Genomic DNA, 12,901 nt, shown 5'->3' with positions numbered 1-12,901 from the left:
GATACTTATGTGTGGCATTGGGGTGCTGTGTTCTGGAATGGCCTTGTCTACATGCCAACATTCTACATGGGTAAACGCTTCACATCTGCTGCTACCTCACTGGATACTCAGAAAAGGAATAGTACTGTCTGTAAAGTGTTTTAGTTCCCTTGGAAAACACCACATAAATATATAGTAATGTATTATTATCATTATATAGAGCAGAGGCCAAACCCCTCTTGCCAAAGAGCCTCTGAAATTTTAAACCTATTTCGTGCATTAAAATAGAAATGTGTAGCATATGCTTTCACTTATGCTACGATTAGCTCATCAAATTTGTGTTCTGCAGGGACAGAAAGTCAAAAAGCCTGTGTCTCTTAAGACCCTTCCTTAGTTAGCCCCTATGCCTGCCTGCTTTCCCAGCATTGTTTTTAAAAGATCTGCTCTCACAGGTCTCAGAAGTAAAAGTAAATTCAAATTCAATAATAATAACTTTCATTTGTATTGATCTTTACAGTTTACAAAGTGTTTTTGCCTAATATCCTTTGATTCTCACAACTGCTCTATGAGGTTAGCAGGGAGGGAACAATATTCCCATTCTGTAATTGTGGAAACTCAGACTGAGAGAAGAAGGGCTTCATGGCAGAAATGTGTCTTGAACCCAAATGATCTGGCTCAATTCAGGAATACTTTTCCCACTCTGCCCTCGCTGCTTGTGGTAGAAGAATTCTCATGTGATTCCTAGTGACTCTCACCTTTATATAGTCTTCTCTCCTGGAAGGTCTGTATGTAAATATGGTGATATACTAGTACCACTCCTATGATTATTTTACTTTATATGCAAAATGAATTTTGCAGGTCTCACATCAGTTGACCTTAAATTAAGGTAAGGGTATTTTCTGGGTGGGCCTGACCTAATTCTGAGCCCTTAAAATATGGGTCTAGAGATCAGAGATGGACGAAGTCAGGGAGATATGAAGCAACCAAAGGGTTCGATGTGAGGAAGATTCTCTGTTGCTGGCTTTGAAGATGGAGAGGCCCCAGTGGCAAGGAATCCCAGAAGCCTCTAGGAGCTGAGAGCAGACCCTGCTGACGGCCAGCAAAAACATGGGCACCTCAGTCTCACAAGGACAAGGAATTGAATTCTGCCAATAGTCTAAATGAGCTTGAAAGCAAATTCCTCCCCAGAGTCTCTGGAAGAGAACTCAGGCTGGCCAACATTATTTTAGCCTGTGACACTGTGAACAGAGGACCCAGTCACACAGGCTGAGCTTCCGAATCACAGAACTGTGACATATTAAATGGGTGTTATTTTAAATAGCCAAATTTGTGGTGATTTGTTAGCAGCAATAGAAAACTAATAAACTGCTATTCATAAATATTTATTAAATGCTTATTACATGCAAGACAGTCATAATTTATTTCAGATCACTTTATTTTGTGCCCATGTCTAGGAGGGTTAATTTAAAAAACAAAACCAAAACAATCCCCCAGACTTGTGGCAAGATTACTAGTTCTCCTTACTGGTGGGGATATAGTGAATTATAATCCCTGCTGTCTTTTTTTTTTTTTTTGTCAGAAAATACACAATAGACATTTATTATTATCTTTTTTCCTAATGGAAAGAATCCTTTGAACTTATGATGGCATGAATAATGTGATAGTGGAAAGGAGGTTACTGTTAAACAAGTGAAGGCTTCATTTATTACTTTACATCCTGTCTGCAGCCTCTTTGTCTCATCTTTTGAAGCAAGACCTGTGATGATCTTCAGTGACTTCATGGTGGCCAGAGGCCTAACATTGAGCATTTTTGCTGTTAATATCTACTTCCTGTTTTTTCTATGGTGTTGGAGGTAAGAAATCTGGTCACTATAACTTTTCTAAGCTTCTAGAGTTAGTCATTATTTACCAGTGTTGGTTTATTATTCAGTTCATATAAGGAGTGAAAATGCTCAGTAATTTACTTTTAATGGCCACTTCACCAAAAAAAAAAAAAAAAAAAAAAAAAAGTTGCTTTAGTAAAATGTCCACCAGGGAATCAAAATGTTTGAAGGGATAATCACGTTTGAACAATGCACATCATGTTTTCTCGCGGGGCACAGGAAGGGTGTTCAGGTCAGCGCTCGCCTTGTTCTGGAGGCTGGCAGTCCGAGATCAGGGAGCAGCATGGGCAAGTTCTGGTTCCGGAGTGCCATCTTCTCGCTGTCTCCTCACATGGCGGAAGGGCATAATCCCTGTCGTCTCGAAGAGACGCATGATTATGTCCATTTTTGACCAGTGAAATGGAGGGGAAGTGACATGAATCTTCCAGGAGAATGGCTTCAGTTTTCTACGTTCTCTTTCCCTGTTGCGACAAACCCCAAAGCTCTGGATGAGAAGGAAGAGAGAGCTCCAGGATGGGGAGCGCCTGTGAGCCTGGGTCTGGGGAACAGAGCCTCCCCCAATCTGCTTTGGGCATCCAGTGTGAGCAAGGCGTGAACCTTTGTTATTTTCAGCCCCTGGGCTGTTTGTTCCCACAGGGTCATCAAGGCACATTTGCCTTGCAGGTACTGAAGCAGCCTGTAATACTGAGCTTAATAAACACCGACGGCGGCCCTGCTACACTGGCAACGAAAGCCCAGTTCTCTGTTCCCAGAACCTTTTGCTGAATACCTTTTGGGTAAGAAAAAAATGGGACTTTATTGTGGCCAGTTGTTCTTCCCAGGAGGTAGGATTGGGGAAAAGGAGGGAAGAAGTGGTGCAAGATTGAGACAGTAATGCAAGCAAGAAACAGCATGTGGTTTTCCGACTGAGCAACAATTCACGAGTGGCTACAACTAGACTCTGTGAGGCCCTCAAATATCAGTAAAGACAGGCCCACTTTCCACATGAGGTTGATAAGCAAAGTCAGTCATTAGTGTACCGAGTTGAAATGAAGAAATAGTGTACCATAAATGTCTTCAGGTGGTTCTGTCCTCTACACTGTCCTACTTTTGGAGAAGGAAACCAAGACTGCAAGCAAACTTTATGTGGGTTTTCCCAGGTTTCTCTGTTTTATTTCTGTGTATGGCCTGGAGACAGGTCTATGTGGTAGCTAAGTTAAAAAGCATGTTTTATATTCATAGCAGAACCAACATATGTAACAGCAAGTCTTATTTTGTTTTCAACTATCCTTATAGTCATTCATCAGCTATCTTTTTTTAAAAGCAGCAACATTAGATAAAATATTTCCTTTCTGTTATGACAGTCATTAAGGTTCAGAATTTTAAATGAGCCAAAGTTAAAAAGTTGGTCTCTTTAACCATACACAACAAACTTATTTTGGAAATAAACTTGGGGGTCGGGGGTAAATTCCATATAACTGCTAGCAAGTAGAGGTCAAAGTGAGTATCTGTCAAAAACATTATTTTAAGAAGTTTTGATAGAAAACAGAAAAACTCTACATAATGTTTAAGCTCTTGGTTTTTAGGTTCATTCCATCATCACTATTTTTCATTTATTCACTAATCAGATTAATCAACTCTAAGGAGGTTTTTTTTCACCCATTTTTGAAGTTTTTCAAGTAGATTTTCTCAAAGTAAACTAAAATTAGAGGATTTTTTTCAGAAACTTCAGGAGAGTTCTGAAATTAAAAAACAAAATAGACTTTTTAGTTTGCCTTTGTTAAAGTAGGAAAAAAGGAAGATAATTTCAAAAGTATGGTTTGATTTTCCTCTTTCCTTTGCATATCAATTTTTTATATTTCAACATAATTCTGAAAAAATTGAAAGCTGAATATTTTTCAAGATCTCTCTCTCTCTCTCTCTCTCTCTCTCTCTCTCTCTCTCTCTCTCTCTGCTAGAAAATGGCATATTCGTGGGAGGATGAAGGAAAGCTAGACTACATAAAACTAATACCTGTTACTCTTGGAATTTTCCTCCCACCCTTACTCCCCCCGCCCCCTGCCATATTCAAGTTCTTCATCAGCATGTTAATTTCAAACCAATAGATGATTTTTCTTTAAATGAGCAAATTTTCTCTTCAGAAAATACATTCAACAACTAATTCCAATCTGGCCATGAAGCCAGAGTGCCAATGAAGGCATAAAAGGGCCAAGTTTTTAAGCATGAGTTTTTTTTCCTTTTCTCCACAAAAGAAACATACATTTAGTATTTCTTTATTTAAAGACATGCCCGCCCACAAACATCTGAGAAACATCTGTAGACAAAATGCCAAAATGCATAGCCGAATTTTGACTCACACCTCACCACCCACCAAGACCCCTGTCAACTCACAATAAACACCTTTCTAGCATCTGCCCCAGAGAAAGAAACGCCACATTACCCAAAGGTCAGAGCAAACAGATGTCACTTATTGCAGACCCTAATCATATCCATATCCAACCTTAGAAGGCCTGCAGTGAAAGCCGACTTCTGGAATAGGGGTTCTTCCAGTTAGAGATGCTCACCCCTGTGTCCTCCCTCCCTCTCGCTGGAGCAAGGGAGCCTTAAGAGCAATTGTCTCCAGGGGCTGTCCCAGCGTCCTGCTGGCAGAGCTCATTGATTGAGCTTGGGGGTGAGGGAAGCAGCAGGAAACTCTTCATGGTTGGCCAGCATCTTAGCAGTCTTCCTGCTTCTCATTCTGAGAGACCTGGAATACTCATTCAAGAGCAGTTTCTGCACCAACCTTCCTGACTCTCCGTGAAAGACTTAGCACTGTTCTCTGCTCTCGTAGCCTTTTGTACACATCCTTACACCTCCTCTTATAGCCCTCATCATATAGAGAAGCATCACTTTACACCTGGGCCCCCAGAAGACTGAGTTTCAGTTTAAGAAAGAAAGGGAGGAAGGAAGGGAAACAGAGAAGAGATAATGGGATTTATATGAAGGAGTTTAATAAAAAGACATGTTGACAGTATAATTTGGGGGTGTGTGTTTTGTTTTGTTTTTGTCCTTATAAACTGACAAAATATATTGCTCAATTCATTACTGATATATTCGGTATATATAAGAGATGTTTAAAAAGCTAAAACTGTAGATATTTTCTGTTTGCTCTTACAGGCTCACCTTTCCCCTAACTCCCCCCCTCCCTGTCCCATCTCATTCCTGGTGGGGGTTAGCCTTGGCTGAACAGAGTCCCTTTACCCTCTGGCTTCTAGTTGGATTTGGCTAATGGGTGACAATGGCAGGAATAAGGGGGCAGGGGGCAAATGAAGTCCTGATATTTCTTTCTCTTTGATTGCTGGTGAACCTCTACTAATGGCCACAGTCCCTGTCAGATGAGCACTACTTTCTTCTTTTCTTGTCCCCGTAGACCTGTGGATTGCTAGTCCCAGGGCACTGCACCCTCCCTTGTTGATTTTCCTGATTTATGATTTATCTTGCTCAAATCTTTGTAATCAGTCCCTTCATTCCATTTGTCTCAATTGCCATGTTGGAGAGTGCCATTTGCTTCCAGATGGGACCCCGACTAAGACAGTAAGACACATTCTCTATCCCCAAGGAGCTATTTGAGTGGGTAAGTGAAGTTAAAAACATAAACAAAGATCATTCAAGGAGAAACACAATGAGGATCACAAATAATTAAAAAATTAGAAGATAAAAGTTCTAATCCTTCTTGTTCACTCCACCTTGGGGAATGCCTCATCCACATAGGGCCGTGACCTGTGCAATAAGGATTGTTTCTTGTAAAGTTTTATTGAATGTAAATATAATAAAAGAAAGTCAGGTGGTGGAAGCTAGAGGAGTCCCAGGCTTCCCTTAGGAAGAATTGCTGTCCACTCTAGAAGACAGAGAGGTTCAAATCTCATGATATAAGTCTATGCATTTGAAGAATTCTTTCCAACAATTGCAAATAAAAATTTGGAAAAGGCTTATAGTTGACTATAATATAAAAGCAAAACAAATTAAGGAACATAACTCACTTTCCATAACAATTTTCTGTCCCCGTCTGCTTCAAACTCCCATGTTGTGGATATTATGTTTCTACAGCCAGAAGGCTCAGCTTCACCAGTTCTTGAGACAATTCTGACCATGTCTGTCCATATATTAGGGGTTCCATTGTGTCAGTAACTGAGGTCTGGAGGCAATTAGGTAGGCATATGCCTGGTACCTAGTGATCCTCCACATACTCCCTGAAATCTTCTCTTCATCTTTATGACTGAGCATCTGTTTTCTAAGTGTTTGTATACCAACGTTTTCACCACTTGAACTAGAATCCTATTCTGACCCTAGATTGGAGCTTTCCAGCCAAGTCTTGTCAACTTCTCTCCCCTGTAGACTGAACCCTGACCTGTGCTTGGATTGTGCTCCAACAATGATAGCAGCCACTTCCACTTATCTATTTCTGCCAGGAGTTCCTTTTACATTATTGGTAATCCTTACCAAAACCATTCAAGGTAGATGGCATTGTCCCCTTTTGCAGATAAACCACAACTCAGAATGTCTTAACCAAACCTAAAAAGTAAAAAAAAAAAAAGTAGGAGAGGCAGATGTGCCTAATTCCAGAGTTTGTGACCTGCTTACCTCATTTCACTGCCAGTTCTCTAGAACTTTGACATATTCACCAGCCATCCTTAAAGATCTCCTCTTCCGGAGATGCCACCACACAGCACCCTCAGACAGCAATGCCAGGTCAGACTAGACCTGGATTTGGACAACTGCTGGAGAAGTTTTCTCCACTGTCCCAGCTCCTCCCAGAGCAGCCTTATTCTCCTTGTAGATATTAAGACTTAAGTTTTAGTTCTATAATATTTTTATGACAAAGCTTCACCATCATCCCAAAGGCTTCTTTAGATATTTTGGTTCTCATATGAGAAAAGACAGATGCACAAAAAAATGTAGGTTTTTAGGGATGTGTTTTCATACAAACATAACCACCCTGAAACCTCATCACATTAATGTTTATGTTTAAAGGAGTCCAATTTCATTCCCAATCAGTAGAATTTACAGAAGTGAAGTTTAATATCCCTAAGAATTTGAAAATTTTACGTAATTGCAAGTGACTCTTGTTGCTCTGAATTGAATTATCTCATTGAAGTATACTGATTCTTTTTGCCTTTCTTTCCCCCATCTTCTGAGTTTTTCAAATAAAATTTATCAAATAAAAATAAGTATCGAATATCTCTGTGTACACGGTATTGGCCTACACACAATATATCCATTTTAAGGGATATCCTTTAGTAGATTTTATATTTTTATGACTCTACACAAAATTCTTGAGATGTTTGTTGATAACTTAGAAAAATAAGAAATGTCCTTTATGAATGAATTTCTTTTAAAAAAGTTGATGAAGTATTTCCTGTTTGTTCAAATCTCTCATCTCTATATTTCTATTTAAAAGTTATTTACAAAAATAATAATAATAAAATAAAAGTTATTTACCAGTTTGTCAGTATATGGAGCTCTGTTGCCCTTTTGTACGGGCTTCTCTAGGTCTTGTCAGTATGAAGAAAGATCTGTAATATACAGGTGATATGCAGGCAAAACAACACTAGCTGCTGTATAATGTATAATGGTTCAAATATGATAGATGTTTATATCTTATTCACATACATTCTAAAATAGATGTATCTGATTTATAAATGGCACTGTCATATGCAGTGAGTCCAAGGTGTCCATGCATATTGGCCTCAAACCAGTGGAAGTTTTAGAAAATGAGAGTTCTGCATGGAGGATTTTTATGGACCAGTTCTGACATAGTAAACAGCACTTCTGTTTACATCCCAGTGCATGGAACTTAGTCAGTTGGCCATATTTAACTACATGGGAGGCTGGAAATATAGCCTAACTCTGAGCCCACGAAGAAAAGCAAATGGGTTTAGTGAGCCCACAATGTGGGTTCAAATTCTAGCTCAAAAAATTCTAGTTCAAAAAATTTCCATGTGAGACTCCATGACACAATTTTCTTACTTTTTGGGGGGTCTTTTAAAAATTCTTTATTGTTTAAAGTATTACATATGAATCCTTTCCCCCCCATTGACCACTCTCTGCTCATTCCCACCCTCCCCACCGCCCAGCACATGCCCTCACTCCCCCTCCTGACTATGTCCATGGGTTATGCTTATATGCATGCATACAAGTCCTTTGGTTGACCTCCCCCCTCTCTCCCCTCCACTCCCCCCTCCACCCACCCCCTCTTCCTCCTGAGGTTGAATGGTCTGTTCAATGCTTCTATGTCTCTGGGTCTATTTTAGTTCATCAGTTATGTTGTTCATTATATTCCACATATGAGTGAGATCATGTGATATTTATCTTCCTCCAACCTGGCTTATTTTGCTTAGCATAATGCTCTTCAGTTCCATCCATGCTGTTGCAAATGGTAATTTCCTTACCTTTTAAGGGATAATAAAACCCATTTTTGTAATTGTTGTTAAGCTTAAATAGAATAATAAATATATAATGATTAGCACATAGTATTATTAGTTGAAAGGTCAAGATGACATTCTGTTTTATGGTTATACAGGTTTTGTATGATTGTGGATTCTGCTTGGTCTCCAGCAAGATTTATGATGTCAAAATGCCCTCTTTGGTATCTTGAATTTTCATCAGTATTTCACAAGGCATCCTCGTTACCCAACAACCTACTTAAACATTAAAAAATACTATAAATTGGTTACATATCTCCTAGTTATTATCCATGTTTTAAGTTGTTCCTACCAAAATTTTATAGATTACATTGAAAAATTGTGTATGTTTTTTCCAATTTTACCATATTTGGTTTGGTGAATTGATGCAATTTGGTGGGAAGTAAAAATAATGGCTATAATTTAATTCAATCACAGTGATGGTTTTCAAATCCTGTTACCATAAAAACGGAAAAAGCTCTTAAAATTCTCTTCAAAGGTCAAAAGGTTGCCAGTCTTAAGTGTTAAATCTTCATACCTAATCCAGGTTCAGAAAAGCACTTTGCCATTTCAAAACCAGCAGTCATCCAATGACCAAAATTTTAGATAAATGAAAAGAATGATCAGGATTACTTTTTGATAAGCTGTGCAAATCATAAGTATTAGTCTCTTTTTGTTTCCCCAGATAAATTTTATTCTTTGTATTGTGTGTGTGTGTGTGTGTGTGTGTGTGTGTGTACCAGCAGCAATGGGATTTCGGCCAGAACTGAACTCAGCCGCTTCCCTGGGAATGTTGTCCAGTTGCTAATTTCACTACCGGAACTGTGTTCCCTCGCGTTCTGGCCTATTTCCATGCATGCCTCCACTGGAATAAAGGGTCTGACAGTTCTGCGGATAATGGTAAACACATGTAGCCAATGCCGTGCAATTCTTTTAGGGCCAGAAAGCATTAGTAGGCATTCAGTTACTGGCAACAAAAAATCAGTGTAAGGCACTTCATCAAACACCAGAACCCAGAGGAAACGATACATCGCTGATTTTAATGCACAAGTTCCTTTCTTCATTCTTTCTTTTCTAAATCAATGACTAATTAAAAATGAAAGTCAGACTATTTTGACAACCTAACTCCAAACTTTAAACTACAGGGTTGAGGGGGAAAGAGAACATTACAACTTGTTTATTTTGGATACTACTCCCATTTCAAGTTAGGCCTTTTGATTCTTTAAGTGTACAAGAGAACTTTGACTTTCCTGAGTACACAAGGGAAAAATTACATAGCGTGATGTCATTGCCTTGCAGATTTCTCATACCACCAAGTGCATTAGTCACACTGTCGATTTTGAGGATATATATATAAGAGAAAAAGGGAAAAAGCATACTATTTTCAGACGACACTCAATCATGATTTTTCTTTGGATGCATTTCTTCAAAATTATTTCCTAAATTCTGGTGGAATTTAAGAGAGCTGTTTTAAAATATATAATGACATCTCCATCAGGTAAGCTTGTGGTGCTATATTACCAGCCTAATAAAAATATCACCCTAACCGGTTTGGCTCAGTGGATAGAGCATTGGCCTGCGGACTGAAAGGTCCCAGGTTCGATTCCAGTCAAGGGGATGTACTTTGGTTGCGGGCACATACCCAGTAGGGAGTGTGCAGGAGGCAGCTGATCAATGTTTCTCTCTCATTGATGTTTCTAACTCTCTATCCTTCTCCCTTCCTCTCTGTAAAAAATTAATAAAATATATTTAAAGAAATAAAGTAAAATAAAAAATAAAAATATTACTGTGTGATGTTAAATAAGAATACACTGAAGAATGCTTTGAGTCATATCTTATTGAGTGTAGAATTTTGACCCATTTAATGATTTTATTATTCTATATTATATATTGATGACTGTAGGGAGACATTTTCATCCAAATATGCTGAAAAAAGATAATCCTCCAGGGTTCTTGTCTGTGGTGTTAAATTGATATAGGTGTCTGAGCCTCCTGACTGTTTGCTCTTGCCAATCAAGTTTAGCAGCTGCTTCCTCATTTGTCTGGAAAACCATCTGAAATCCCTTATTTTCTGCTTTTGTTCCTGTTTTCTGGCTGATTAGAATTCCTTTCCACACAAGGGAGGAACTCTCTGGTTGAATGTCTTTAAGATGGTTCAACCCTACATAGGAGCTTTTCTACTTGAACGGAGAACAAATCACCTAGAATCAGACTAAACAGTGAGGCACCAATTGTAGAGGCCTAATATAGAGAAAAGCAGGAATATCTAGTAGACCAACAAGGATTCTACTTGACTGTAATTGAAACCAGTATCAAAATAGTCAGTCGGCTCGTTTCCCTGGAGGCTGTCTTATAGATTGTAAGTAGAAAGACTGGCATACACCTCTTCAAACTTCTTGATACCATGGTGCAAATGAGCCAAGGCAAGTAGGACCATTTGAATTTTATTCAAATTGGACAGTTGCTCTGGATGCACAAGTGGGATGGAGGATGAGCTTCAGAGAAATTGGACCATTTCGCAATTGCCCAATGTTTTCTTCGATTGTAGTTTCTTAGTCTTGGCACTATGCTACTAAACACCCTGTGTATTGTAGGATGTTTAGCAGCATGCCTGGCCTTTATTGCTAGATGACAGTAGTTCCCCCATCCTAGTTTTGACAACCAAAAATATCTCCAGACATTGTCATGTCCCTGGGAGAAGGGGAGCAAAATGGACCCTGGTTGAGAACCAAATTGGGGGAGTCTTGGAGATGAGTGGGCAGGCACTGGGCTTTCATCTAGCAAAGTATTCCACGCTGTAGGAGTGTTGGTCAGAATGCTTGACTGTCAGGAAAGGAGCAAGGGACTATGGGATTTACTGTATAGGATGGGGCCACTCACAAACAAACAAATAATCCACACATTGTTTCATTTATTCTTCATGACCTCCATCAAAATGAACAGTTTGCCTGAGTAGAAACATTCAGGCAGTAATAAGCCCATCAATTTAATTATTACACAGTACATTTCTAAAGAGCTATAGGTATATAGATACAGGTATAGGTAGACATATATAGTTTCCAAAGCACTTTCTGAGACATCACCTTAAGCAATTTTCCCAAATACCTGTAAGATAAGATGGGAAGGTTTTCTAATTACTTTCATTTCATAGCTGAGGAAACTAAGTTTCAGAGAGTTTAGAGGATTTCTTCAGGATTATACAAAAATAATTTGTATCAAATTCAGGGGTTCTATTGCTCTGCCTTCTTTTGAAAATGAAGGTTAAATAATGACAAGAGCATATGCTTATGCTATAAAAATATCCAGTTATGTATACCATGAACAGAGAAAGATAAATATCTCCTTCCCTGTGATAGAGGGAAAAATTCCAGTATGTATTGACGAAGATGCTCATTGGATTGTGGGCTCCATGGAGTTCACATCCAGTATTTATCAGTTGGGTTGTGACAGCACATTCTCACCAGGAATAAATAAAATAATATTTAATTGTCTCTCTTTTAACATCCAGAATTTGGATCTAGTTTGAAGGAAAGGAGTCATTTTCTCAATTGTGACAATGCTTTAAACAAGCTCTTGAATTCATTTAGCTGTTGCTCCACTGATCCTATTGTTTTGTTTTTTACATCATCAGATTTTGATCAAAGAGTTCACAAAAATTAGAAATACAAAGAACAGAGCATGCTGTGCGTCAACTGTTGGGAGGGAACAAATTAAACAAATGCCAGGGTTTATCGCAGGTCTGGGACTAACCAAGCCAGCAGTTTCAAATATAGCAAACCCTCAAGTAATTTCAAATCCTTTTTTTATTGTCTTTGGATAACACATACTAGGTATCTGCACTAGTGAATACATAGTAGATTACCAAGTACTCTCTGAGACATAGAACAGCCAAGAAAAGAACACATTCATGCCGGATCAAACACTGTTTCTCAAAATTAAATATACAACAAATGTGACAAAATAAGAAATGAACTTCTTCATGAATTTTGAAATAACTCTACTTGTGTCAGACTCTACCATGATAATCAAGCAGTGTCCCTGTCATCTCACTTGTAGAGATTTTTAAAATCCATTTTAATACAACTAATGCATATTCTTTTTATCTTTTGAAAACAGACAATAAAGAGGAACAATTAGAAACAATAAACTTCACCTCTAAGAATGTATACTACTAATTTTAGGGTACTTTAGTATTTTCACACTGTATTATTATATGCAGTTAATTTTAAAATCACGTGCTATCTGATATATAGAAAAAACATATAAGCCATGAGGCATAATAGTAAATGACAGCCCTGAGCCTACCACTTAAACCAGAAACTAGGGAGTTATCAATAACATGCACCTCCCCCTACTGTCTGCCTGCTCTGCTCCCTTGTCCCAGTGCTGGGGTAATCTCTATCCGAAGGGTTCTCATTTGGGGGTAATTTTTTCTCCTATGGGACATTCCACTGTGTCTGAACACATCTTTGGTGGTTACAACTGGGGTGGGAGTTGCAACTGGGATCTAATGTTTAGGGATCAGGGATTCTGCTAAATGTCCAACAATGCATAGGATGGACTCCCACAACCAATAGTTATCTGTTCCAAATGTCAATAGGGCTGAGGTTGAGAAAACCC

Source organism: Myotis daubentonii, chromosome 6, assembly GCF_963259705.1.
Source record: "Myotis daubentonii chromosome 6, mMyoDau2.1, whole genome shotgun sequence".
NCBI classification, from domain to species: domain Eukaryota; kingdom Metazoa; phylum Chordata; class Mammalia; order Chiroptera; family Vespertilionidae; genus Myotis; species Myotis daubentonii.
This window is presented reverse-complemented; position numbering follows the sequence as displayed.